Consider the following 13,717-nt stretch of genomic DNA (forward strand, 5'->3'; position numbering starts at 1 on the left):
AAAGAGAGTGAAGAATAGAACCTCCTTGCTGAGGGATTTTGAGCACCATTGCTCAAGGAATTATCTTCAAGTGTTTAGTATTCAACTATTTGTATTCATTTCCTACCACTAGCAGTCAATAAAGGGAGCCATTTTCCATAATTATGTTGAATTGTTAGCTTCTTTAAGCATTATTTGTGTGTTCATCTCTTTGTTTTAGTTTATGTTTGTGTATGTATTGTCTCCACTATTTGCAATACTTTGTTTCTTCATGCTTGTCCACTGATAACAACCAAACTACTAGTTTTGCTTTGCAGTGAATAACCTATTGCTAAGAAGGTGTCTTTTGCTACACCATTGCTACAAAAACACTACAACAAGATTGGAAACTCCACTAGTTTCTTTTCTTTAATCTAAATGGTTGTGTTTGCAGGACATTCTTTCTGCATGATCAACTTACAAGGTATTCAACATCTCTCTGGAGATTTTGCAGGACCTTTTGGACTTGTTGCTGGCCGAGAAGCTTGCTAGTTCACAATTTCTTGTCCACCACACAATTTTTTCACAGATAGATATGCAACCACATCTATGCATAACTAATCCCGCATGTTTTCCAGAAAGCTAAAAAATTCCTTTTAATTTCACGTTTTTCAGGTGATTGGCAACCTTTAGTGAATTGCCTTCACCTCTACAATTTAAATTATTATTATTATTATTTTTTTTTTTATTTTTTTCGAGTCAGTTTAGACTACTTAATTTCTCTACTAATCACAATTAGTTGGGTAATTAGATTATCTTTATTTTTATTTGCAATTCTCACATAGCTTAATTAGGGGGAAAAGTGACCAATTTCTACACATATTTTTCAATATGTTTTTCTAGTTTTTGAAAATCACATCACTTAATCAGTAAAAGAGTAAGTAGTCTGTCATCCAAAAATCTTGTTACTGACCAAACCATTTTTTCATTTCGTTAGTTTTGGGACTAGGACCAAGTGTCATTATAGAAAACAAGTAATATTTTCTTCCCTTGCATCTTTTAGGTGAACCTGGGCTACCATATGAAAGCCTTCTTAATTCACTTGTGTTTTCCATCTCCCTTTAGTCACGCATAGTGTAATAGGAGAAAGAGTAAGTGGCCCATTATCCACATATCATTTATTTTCATGCAAGGAACAATTTAAATCTAGTGTAATTAGGAGGACATTGTAATGGATCACCAAATATCCACATCTTCTCACTCTTTGTATACTCACTTGATCACTTGCACACAATTACACTTCAGACACTAAGCTTATATAAGCTTCGTATTAGAAGGCATCTAGTTTCTAGAGTTTTTGATACTTATTTTATTTTATCTTACATATCACACCCTTAAAAGAAACCATAACCTGAACCAACTAAATTCCCCACATGGGCCACCAAATAATTTATAAGTTAGGTTAAGACCATTGGGGTTAAGCATCCCATAAGCTGCCATGGTCATATTACATCTTTGAGACATAGCAGTTGAATTTTTAAGGATCTTAAAATACTTAATTCATCCCACGAAAAATAATACCCGAGCATCGAGCATGGAAAAGACTCGATTCAGAGGGGGTTCCGCTTAAGTCCAATGTGTGCGGTAGTATTTGGGGCTACCTAACCCGTTTAGTGCTCGATACTAATAACTGACTACCAAGAAGCTAAAGACTTGAATGCTCACGTGGAATGAACATACTTTAGTGGCCAAAATCTAGGGCATCCTTCCCTATAGGTGGAGGTGTAGACAACACCAAAGCCTCTTCTGTTACCTTGGTCGATTCTTTGGCTGTTGGAAAGCGTCGTCAGTGCTTTCGGGACATTGGCCCAGTACCCAGTAGAGGATATATTGGCAAGGACCAGTTACTTTGAGAGTGGCAAGGAAAAATAAGTATTCATAGGATATTTTATCATACGCAAAATAAAATGAAAAAAAATAAAATTGATTGATCACATAGTCTAAAGTTAAAGGGAAATTATTCATTTTATTTTCGCTTTATTTTATTTATGTGATATATTTTCTTTGAGAATTATATCCTTCCCTCAATCACACAAAGAATCACACACTCTACTCAACACCATAGGGGACCAAACAACTTTCCGTCTCTCTAGACATTTTCTAAATCTTCCTCCATTACCAAGAGGAGTGAAAGGTCTCTCACCATTTAGGCATAGAAGACACCAATTAGCTACCGTTATAGGATCTTCCTTTATCGGTGCAACTTTTCTTGGAACTCCTCCTTGTCAAAGTACCCCATACACTACCCCTCAGGAGAGCCCCCATGACTCCCCTTTAGGGATTCCACATGGCGCTCACGAGGGTAACCACCCTCATTAGGGAACCCCCATTCATATAATTGTCCAAAATTGTTTCGTAATGGAGGAAAACTCACAAGTCATGTTCTTAGCTTCTCTAAACCTTCATGATTTGAGTAAGCTAACCAATGACACAATTGTGTATGACCAGAATTGGCTAGCCATGCCCACCAATCTCGCTTTAGACATTCCAAAATTCGAAGGGAAGTAGGGAGAAGACCCAGGAAGATGATACTATTCGATTATGATTGTTTCAATGTAACCTTACTGTGCTAGCAATGAAATTGTATATTGACCAACCTTGTGCGTCACATGGAAGCTTTAGTTCCCTAGCTACAACATTCCTCACATTCTTCCAGCTCATGGTTTGTCATGACTCGGGCCTGGAACTCCTCACCCACTTTAAACAAACACATGCTACACACATATCATATCATATCCATGAATGGAAGAAATGGCATAGCTTGTGTAAAGCACGGTTTGAAGACAATGTCCTCCTCGACCTGTTTTTTGAGATCCCTCACATTGGAAATTTCAAAAGACGTGGCAAATTCATCCCCACATAACGAGGAAGAGGCCATTAGAAAAGATCAACAATTAGAGCTTATATGTACCCAATCTGTATATCTCTACCATGTGCTTCAAGATGCCCCATGCCTGCAGATTTTTAAAGAGACACTAGGCACATCCAATGTTGTTGATGGGTTGATTGGTACCATAGCCCAAAGTCACCCCAACAACACTTTCTAGTACCCTGGATACAACTACAATGGCCAATCATTTGGTGCCATGAAACCACCTTACCACACATCATATTCCCCTAGACAACATATGCCTATGCAGAATCCCGCTATGCAGGTTAAACAATACCAACCCACACAGGATGGCCAATACCTTCTCACTCAAGGTGGCCCATACCCCCTAGGAATTTGTAACCAATTCTTCTTTCCCATAACTCATATTCCTGTGAGGGACAAGGGAACTAATATTTCTCTTTCCCCACACCTCAACATAATAAATTGCCAATACAAGCTAATGCAGGGGTTGATCTAGTGCAACCTTCTCCTGCTCAACAGTAGCAATCTGAGGAACAGTTGAACTCAACTAACCCACCTAATGTTGCTAAGAAAAAATCAAAGAGCAAGCCAAAAGGAGAGCCTGACCAAGGGGGAAATCAACAACAACCTTCACGGGAACCAGATGGGGGCAACCCCAACAGGAACCCAAACAAGGGATCGACCAATAACCACCCACAAAGGAAAAACAAGAATACGAGTCTATGGACTAACCATGATTGTGCCATTTGTGGTGAGTATTGTCATTACACCCATCATTGTCCTCAACTCCTTGAGTTGAAAAGGATGAAATATAATGGGGGGCAAGGGGGGTAAAACAAACAAACTAAAGTGATGTAGCATATTCCCCCCCACAAGAGAGTGGTAAATTCCTAGCAGGAACACTCCAAAAACCCTTCTAGAGGAAGTTCCCAAAGTGCCCAAACCATGATATTTACATGGCAGGAGAAGATGTTATCCTTCAAACGCACAACCGAGAGTATGGAACTCCACTAGAAACCAATCCTTCCATCTCAACAACTGCATCATCTACAACTCCTTTAACAATCCCTCAATACACCATGGAGCCCATCCAAAATATGGTTAAAGGGCCTTTACGATGAGCAATACAGAACTCAAAGGTTTCTCATAGCTACAACACAGTTGATGACTTAGCCCAAACAACTTCATATATGTCAGCATTGAAAGTTTTGCAATCATGCCCAACCCAATAGAAAGCCTTACTTTCCGCATTAGGACAAATTGATCTTGTTAATCCATGCCTAATGTTCTTTGAGTTAGATAAATCTACCCCACATCTACCATCATTCGTCGCTTTTCAAATCCCAATCTCAGTCGAGAATATCACCATCCATTGTTGCATAGTCGACAAAGGGGAATCCATGTCTATAATGTCCAAATCGATTTGGAAAAAACTTGGATCCCCTGAACTCAGACCTTCTGACATCACTCTCAGAGCATATGGTGGGCTCCCTTTAGCTCTCATAGGCCTATACCAATGTGTTCCAGTACAATCGGCTAGAAAAACCATGCTAATAGACATCGAAGTATTGGGCACACAGTTGGATTATAATATCCTTCTAGGCCAAAGTTATATCTATGAAATGTCAACAATATCATCTTCCATATTTTGGATAATCATGTTCCCCCATGATGGGAGAATTATTACAATAGACCAACTCACATATTATGAGAAGAAGACATTAACTGCACCTGATGGTGTGCTACCTTTGTCACATCTTCTCCTGAATTGGTCACCACTTACAATGAATTTGTCCCCAGCCAATTTAAGCCATCAACACTCGTAGGGACATTCCCAGGAGACCCACCTATGATAGAGGATATTTCTCCAGCCACAAGAGCATCTGTGTGCATGATGAGTTCATCAAACACCCCTCAATTTTAACAACCAGTTTCGAATACCAATAGAAATGTTGTTCCTCATCTTGCTTTCTTACCATATGATATCACCCAAACACTCTTTGTATTCCCCCCACTTGGTTTTTTCTTGCACTAAGTCATTGCAACACTCTCGTTTCCCAATATGGCTCTAACAATATTGGTCTGGTATCTAGCCCCTCAGGCCACATCAACAAGTTCAGTTATCACTGCAACATGGGTCATTCCTATACCTCCTCAATATAACACCCCGCAACAAGCAATGCTTGCACCATCACCAATTGATGCTAGTAAAAGGGATAAGAAAAAAGGAAATAAGGAGGAAGCTTAAAACACTCCCTCCTCTAGGGTACCTCCACCCTGTGTTTTGTGTGAAGTAGTAGGGAACCCCACCAATATGTTCCCTGAGTTAGATGAGCTCAAAGCTCTTCTGCAAGCCCCAAAAGTGCCAATGAAACTTCCTCCTCCTACAGGAGAAAAGAGCACATCTGTGTGTTATAAGGCATTGTGCACTAACCATGCATGCGACATATGCATGGAATATGGGCATTACACTCATTATTTCCCCAAAATCCTTCAATATTGAGATGAATTAGGTGCACTCACCCAAACCAATACCCCATTACTACCAATAGATGATGGGTCTAAAACTATTTTTTATGTGGTGAGGGAAGAAGCTTCTTACTCCTATTCCTCTTCTGGTCCCTCAACCTCCCACCATGCTCGGAGGAAACTAGAATTAGTGACACCCCAACATACCTCCACGTGCGCTTTATGCAACAAACCATATCATTTGATAAACCAATGTCCTGAATTATGGGCATTCAACTGATTGTATATGTTTACACACATTTCCCAAAGCATCAGACCCAGACACAGATGTCATACTTTCCATATTTGTGCAGGAAATCATCACATGCGACACTGCCCCCATCTTCCCTAATTTCGCTTTATGTTGGGATTCATGCAGTGATTCATTGTTGAGAATTCTGATTTAGTCGGATCAAATACTGAATCATCGGATCACACCACACCATAAGGGAATAAAGCATCTAGGTCCATATTATGTGTGTTTGAGGGAAAAATGCCACCAATAGTTCAGTCAGGCCCCCATCAACAAATCTCCTCTCACCATCATCAGTCTAGATCGAGAAAAAATACCAAACGATCTTAAGCTGCTTGGACAAAAAGATCACCCCTCACATGTGCCCTATGTGATAGACCCAACCACCTAGTAAATCAATGTCAGGAATTGGGCAAGATAAGAGACATCTTTCGCTTGTTAGTGCACATCCCACAAATCCATCTCTCAAACCAAGAGAGACTCACATGTTTTTATTGTCACATCTGCTCTCAAGCACATCATACACAGAATTGTCAATACCTTCCATGTTTTAGAGCAACAAGAGCAGCATTGAGACCAACCCACACTAGGAAGTCACCTCATGTTGATACTAAGATATAGAGGTTGTCGGCTCCCAAGATTTCCCCACCTCATGACACCAATCAAGTGTCATCATCTCACACTATGGACGATATTTACGCTCACACCATTTTTAGTGTTAGTAATAGTCATGTGTGCAATATTTGCACCAGTACCTCTCATAGTGTCAAGACATGTCATATGTTACAAACATTTTGACAACTTAGGATTCAATGTCAAACTCCTCATGAGGAAGAAAAATTTTCCCTCGGACACCACCCAGGTTGCAAGAACTTCCTCCCACTCATTGTCAACCCGCCATTACAGAAATTATATCACCACCTAATGTCGACGATGTGTCTGCTTATCATTTTTTGGTGTTGAGATTGGTAAACCCACCACATCAGTGTTAACTTCACCGACAGTGTTGCCCCATCATATCTGCACAGTGTCAACTTCGTTAGGTTCTACGAAATCAACCACAGAATCCTATTGTTGCTTGTTGAATAACACATCTAGGTTTGAACCCCAATCTCAAGGACTGACACAACCTAATTCAATGTTATATAATATTTTTGATTAATATCAAGATATTCTAGAAGCCATGACAGAACATGAATGTCCATGAATAGCCTTGATATTTGCATCGTAGAATCAAAATATTTCCTACCTCCAGGATAGGTAAATTGGTTTAAGAATCCCATCCCTGCCCCAAATGCATTTGAGGAAGGGAACATGGAAAATATTTCACCTACCATTAAGGTCAACATTTCAAGCAAACTTGGCATAGTTGAAGAGATCTCGTTAGGGGTAGCTTTCTCCCATAACGAGGTGGCCTCATACACTGCCCTATTCCAAGAATATAGGGATATCTTTGCATGGGCTTACTCTAAAATTCCAGGCATCAGTCCCACCATTGTGGAACATCATATTGACACTTGGCCTAACGCCCATCTTGTTAGGTAGAAACAACGTCAATTACACCCCTCTAAGGAAAAAGTGATCAATTAGGAAATTGAGAAACTCCATAAAGTTGGTTTCATCTATCATATCACTTACACGTCTTGAGTTTCTGACCTTGTACCTGTCATGAAAAAATAGGGCACCATACGAGTTTGTACTAATTTTCGAGATCTGAAAAAAGCATGTCTTAAGTACAATTACCCTATGTCTTTCATCGATCAAGTTATCGATGCTTGTGTAGGACATGAGGCCCTATCCTTCACGGATGGGTTCTCTGGGTATAATTAGATTCAGATTTGCCACATTGATCAGTATAAAATGTCCTTCACAACCCCATGGGGACCATTTTCCTATCGAATGTTGCCCTTTGGCCTTAAAAATGTTAGGGCCACCTTCCAGCGAGCCATGAATTATATCTTCCATGATATGGCTCATCTCATTCTCGCCTATTTGGATGACCTTACTATACAATCCAAAAAGCACGATGACCATTTGGAGGACCTATGCCTAGTATTTCAACGATGTTGACAATATAACCTACGCTTGAACCCTCTCAAGTGTGTCTTTTGTGTTAATGTGGGACAATTACTAGGATTCATTGTTTCCCGGCAAGGTATTAGAGTCGACCCTCTCAAATTCCAAGCCATTAATGAAATTTCACCTCCAAAAACTTTAAAGCGGCTCCAAATCTTGCAAGGTAAGGCTAACTTCTTATGCTGCTTTGTTGTTGACTATGCCACTTGTGCACAAGGCTTCTTGTGCTTGCTTCATTAGGATATCCCTTTCCGCTAGGACTAGGAGGAACAAGACTCATTTGAAGCCCTAAAAGATGCATTGTCTCAGGAACCTTTGATTAGCCCTCCTAACCATAACAAGGACTATACCCTTTACCTCTCAACATATGAAGTATCCGTCAGGGAAAATTTTAGGGGCTAATATTCACAGGTGGGCTAATTTTCCATGCTTTAAAAAAAGATTCGCCAATTTCCAATTTTTTCTAAAACTTAATCTCCCAGATTTGATAGTATAAAATTATTTTACCTAAAAAATCGCCAAAATTTTATATAGAATATTATAAAATTATTATAGATCTAAGTATGTTTACAAAAAAATATCCCCTGACATATTTCAATTCGCACATTAGGGACTAGTAAGATTCACCAATGCTTCTAAACTTTAACATAAATTTCCATCCTTAAAATTTTCCATGGTATCCATCGCTGGGGTGCTAGTCCAAGAAGGACCTGATAATAAAGAGAACGTAATTTACTGTGTCAGCAAGAACATCTCCAGGCCTGCATTGAAGTATGAGCTAGCTGAAAAAACAACCTTAGCCCTAAGAGCAAGAAGGCCCTTATCCTCGTCGAGTTCATCACTGATGTCCCAACAAAGATCCAAGGGATCCCCCGTTAATGATGCATTCCCCGATGAGCATTTGTTCTTAGTATCAACGGATGACACCTGGTACGATGACATCCTCCTCTTTTTAAGAACTCAAAAGTTTAAATCTCAACTTACTCATGATGATCGGAGTTGAATACGCCACTGGGCCCCCAATTACCTCCTTTTGGGGGATTTCCTCTATCGACAAGGTGTCAACACCATAGTTCATCGATGCCTTACTCATGAACAAGTCAAGCAAGTCTTAAATAATTGCCACATTGGGGGTTGTGGTAGCCACCTCACAGGGATGGCCACCACTAAAAAATTCCTATGTGCTAGTTGTTTCTGGCCCACCCTTTTCCATGATTATATTCAAGCAATCAAGAGATGTGAGCAGTGCCAAAGATACGCTCATAAGGCGTGAGCCCCACCAGCTCCCCTACACCCAATCATCGTCGTCGACCCCTTCTGAAATGGGGCATAGACTTCATGACCTGCAACACCCCATCATCCAGCAACCATAAGTACATTGTGGTTGTCATAGACTATTTTTGCAAATGGGCAGAGGCCATGCCGACATACAATAACACCACAAACATCGTTGCACTATTTTTCTTTAACAATGTCATAACACGGTTCGATGTTCCCAAAGAGTTGGTATCTAAACACAGCAAATATTTCGAGAACGAAATATTTCAAGACTTATCCCAACACCTTGGTTTCTCTCATGTGTTCACTTCCTCATACTACCCTTAGTCTAATGGTCAAGTAGAAGCTATCAACAAAGTCCTCAAAACGATGTTGCAGCATATGGTGGACAACCACAAAACAAACTGGCACCACATGGTGTTTTTAGCCCTGTGGGTGTACCGAACTACGGTCAAAGTATCTACAGGTTTTGTGCCCTTCTAATTAGTCTTTGGGGTTGAAGAACTCCTCCCAATTAAGTGTGATATCCCTACCTCGCACTTAACCATCAAACTTCTCACTGACACTTCACCTTTAGAAAAAAGGTTGGTCCAGCTAGAACATGTTAACAAAAGTCGACGAGAATCTCTCCATCATAACGAAGCACACAAAAAGAGGATGAAATCCACCTTTGATTACAATGTAACCCCCCAATCCTTTACTGATTGGAAATTAGTCCTTCGTTATGATGTTTCCAAAGAAGCGTTGGGACCAGGGAAATTTGAGACATTATGGAAGGGCCCTTACATTGTCAAACATTTCCTCCTCAAGGGGGCATACATCTTAGTAGAGCCCAATGGGACTTGCCTCAAAGATCCTATCAATGGGATCTATCTTAAAAAGTTTCATCCATAACATTGCAATTAGCCCTAGTATGAAAATTTATGTACCATGACTTATTTTTATGATGACCAATTCATCATGGATTCACTCTGAAACCTTTCTTTCATCATGTGTCATAGATGGATCATTTTCCATCCTATCACCGCGAGTTCATTGATGGTGCTTCTTGATGGTCACAAAACCTTGCTATAGCAGTCTGGGCCATATACTCTCCTAACCACACACCATGTCTCACCAATGGACTATGTATAGGGTTGGAAACCAACAATCAAGTTGAGTACGATGTTGTCATAGGCCTCTTGGTCGATGCCTCCCATCTAGGTATCAGTCACCTGCATGTATTCCTTGATTCCAACTTGTTGTTTCACAGTTGAATAGAACCTTCAAGGTTTGTGATCCATGCCTCTTTCGAAAATATTTGCATGCACAAAGGTTAGCCCAAAGTTTTGATCATATCACATTTACACATATACCAAGAAATCAAAACGATATAATTGACCGCATCTCTAATCAAATCTTAGAATGGCATGTATCACATATATATTGCCATGAAGAAGCATGAAGCATCAATAGAATATCCATCACATAAATGCATAAATACATCACATGTATAGAAGCATATCATCAAGACACATTATCATAGCCACAAAAATTCACATCTCATATATATATATATATATAGTGTGTGTGTGTGTGTGTATATGAGTACACAAAATATATATAAATATGATGCCTCAAGGCCAAGAAAAATAGGTCACTAAAAAGGGTAGAATCCTCATAATGGGTGCTTTCCCTGGTACATACATAAAAAATCTATCTAGGATTGTGCCCCTACACCTCCCACATAAGGACCCACTACCTCATCTGGAGCCACAATGGGGCATGTTGTAGCCACTGCCATCATGAGGTGTTGAAGAGTTAGTCGTTGTGACCTATCACGTGTCATCACCGTCTCCACCACCATCTCTCCCAATCCATCCCACCCCTCCTTAGGCATCCCCCTTTTCAAGGTGTCTTCTTGATCTCAGGCGTCCACATAATCCCTTAGTTGCGCCGCTAAATTTGTTGATCGTGCCTAATATGCCTTAGCACACTCCCAAAATCTCGTCAGCTCCTCAGAAGTGAAGGAGTTGGTCCCCTCTCTAGAGGGACCACCAATCTCGAGTTTGTGGCACTACAATGGCCTCTCAAGTCTTGCTCACTCTCTAACGTCCCTCTATTGTTGCGGTAAAGTAGGTGCGTTGGACACACCCATGCGTCACAAATAATTGCCTACTTGGTAGGTCAATGGTCATCAATGAGGCCCCACATCTGCAAGAAAACATACATGGCGTCAATGTCCTACAAAAATATTCATCATAAATATACATGTAAAGAAGCACAGACATGTGAAAATCACAAATCACATACATGCTAGCCCCCAAGCATCATCGAGAGAAAGCCCCATATCTAGATCACCCGTGAAGTCCACTTCGTGCTTTGGGTACTCAAAAATCATCTGAGGGTTGGATGTGAACCAACCCTCCACCTAGTTGTTCCAATAACGACCTGCAGCACAGTGACCAGCCTGTGGCATCACTAGTGCCCACTGTTGCATTTGCGGGTTGCTAGCAAGACCTGGTGGCACCACTATAAAAGGTTGGAGCATCATGACCTGCTCATAGATAATGCTGCATAAAAAATTGGCATAACAAAAGCTCTCCACCCGACCTTGCCATATCTATTTTTGTTGGGATACCATGCCTCGATATACAAAGTTGGACCAGTCAAAAAAGTGGCCTACTTGCAGTCTCTGCAGCATCACAATATTTTGCCTCAACACCTAGTGCAGAGGCCCTGATACAGCAAGCCGCACAATCATCACTAGTGTCGCTCACTCAGTAAGATCTCTAATCGAGGCATCACAGATACACCCCTCATCATAAGGTTTAGGCCCACAATGGCCCTCTACCTCCACCCAGCTATGAATATCCACATGCGCAAACAACAAGGGATGTGAAAATGCCTCGACACGAGGCACCAATCCGGTCACAAAATAGGTATATACCGTAGTAGTAATCAGTAAACTAGTCCGTCTGATGATAAAGATCTGGCAATTGACACCCCAACATCAAATTAGGAAGCGCAGGAACACTTCCTGCAACCACAAAATAGGGTTCTGAAGGAAATTCAACAACCCTCGGTGTGCCAATGTCCTACTCACAGCACCATCTTATGTGACAGTTGCACGAAGCGGCTACCAATCCTGCTCTCACCACAACATACACATGCTACCATCAAGGATGTAAAAATTAAAAAAAGCCAACCTCCTAGGCTACCAAAATTAATTGTAACTCAACCACGTGTTTTTCCCATAACAGGTGCGCAAGACATGCATATGTTATTCGAACAGACATGCGGCACATGCATCTGCAAGCCCACAAAATGTGTCAACCCCAAATATGCGGTCGCACACCCGTCCTCAACACAGATGCGCAGACATCGTTCCATTGGGAGGCTAAGCCATTGTGTCTCCAAAAAAATGACGTTTTGGCTTTTGGTCTTCCAACTACACTGCCAATGTGGCTATCATCCCATTACCCATGGAGTCGTCGTGTGTATCAATGAAATACACATGGCTACCGCGCGAATGAAGCTTAGTTTCCCATGCAATCGATTTTTCCAACCCTAAAAAAGGTCGTATAGGGCACCCTTATATTGCCTACCTAGCCTAGTTTACCAAAATGAAAAAGGTAGGGTTATGAGTTCTAAATTGTCTCTCCCCATTCGCTTCCTAGGTGCATAGGCTAACTACAATAGCAAGAAACAAATCCAGGAGCAGCTTTGGCCTCCCAAGATAGCAAGTACAAATGAGGTGGCATAGGGCCCACTTTTCCCTATATATCGCCCTTTTTGACATTTTACAGAACCGTCAGAGACATAAGAATCAAGACCACATCATCTTCATCATGGTACCCTATGTTCCATTTCAACCCCAAACTTATTTTTTGGTCCCACTGCTCGCTTAGAACTTTACTTCAGGTACACCTTCTCCGATTTTTTAATTCATCTTTCTTAGCCCATTTTTAGCTTACATATGTTTTATCAAGATGCTTTCACTTGGGGTATTGGTCGTTGACTTAGTAGGTACGTCAGTAACTTCTCGCTAGAATCAGCACCCCAGTGGTCATCGATAAGGAAGGTATCATTCATCACTCAACATGATAGGCTTCCTACCAAGCTTTGCATATCCTGACATCATTTATCCAAAATTCACCATAGGGTGCATCATCTTGATCATGTTTACCACCACCTCCCCATGCACATGGTAAACATCCATGTCAGTTGATAGAGCCTCCCCACTCATGGACTACCTCATGTTTTAGACCCCCACATCTTATTTGGAATCCATGACCATATATTGTGTCATGGGAGCCACCTCACTTGCATATCTTGAATATTAGCCTCATTCACCTTTTCTTCACTTACTGCTAACCCACCCTGTTATATGGAATTTATATCTACGGATAAACACATTTTCCCTAAGTGGGTAGCTACACTTAGAACAACAGAAAGAAAGTGGTTTAACCTTTTCCTATAATATATAGATGAGATGAAGGAACTTACTTGTGATCTTTCGCTTCCCTGATCTCCTTTGAATTGCTCTCGTCGCTCCCGCTCGAACTGAATTCGTTCAATTGGTACCTTTCAAAAGAAAAAGAAGACGACAACGATCAAAGTACACGATCTATCTACTATAAATCGATGGAATCGACAACATTGAGACATATATGCATCATAAATATGAACAAGAATATGGGAAAAGGAACAAACAACTTTATTGATGTAGAAGGAAGAGTTACACCCAA

The sequence above is a fragment of the Pinus tabuliformis genome, chromosome 1_2 (genome assembly GCF_031772625.1).
Source record: "Pinus tabuliformis cultivar Carrire ecotype Pingquan chromosome 1_2, CPIR1, whole genome shotgun sequence".
Classification (NCBI taxonomy): Eukaryota; Viridiplantae; Streptophyta; class Pinopsida; order Pinales; family Pinaceae; genus Pinus; species Pinus tabuliformis.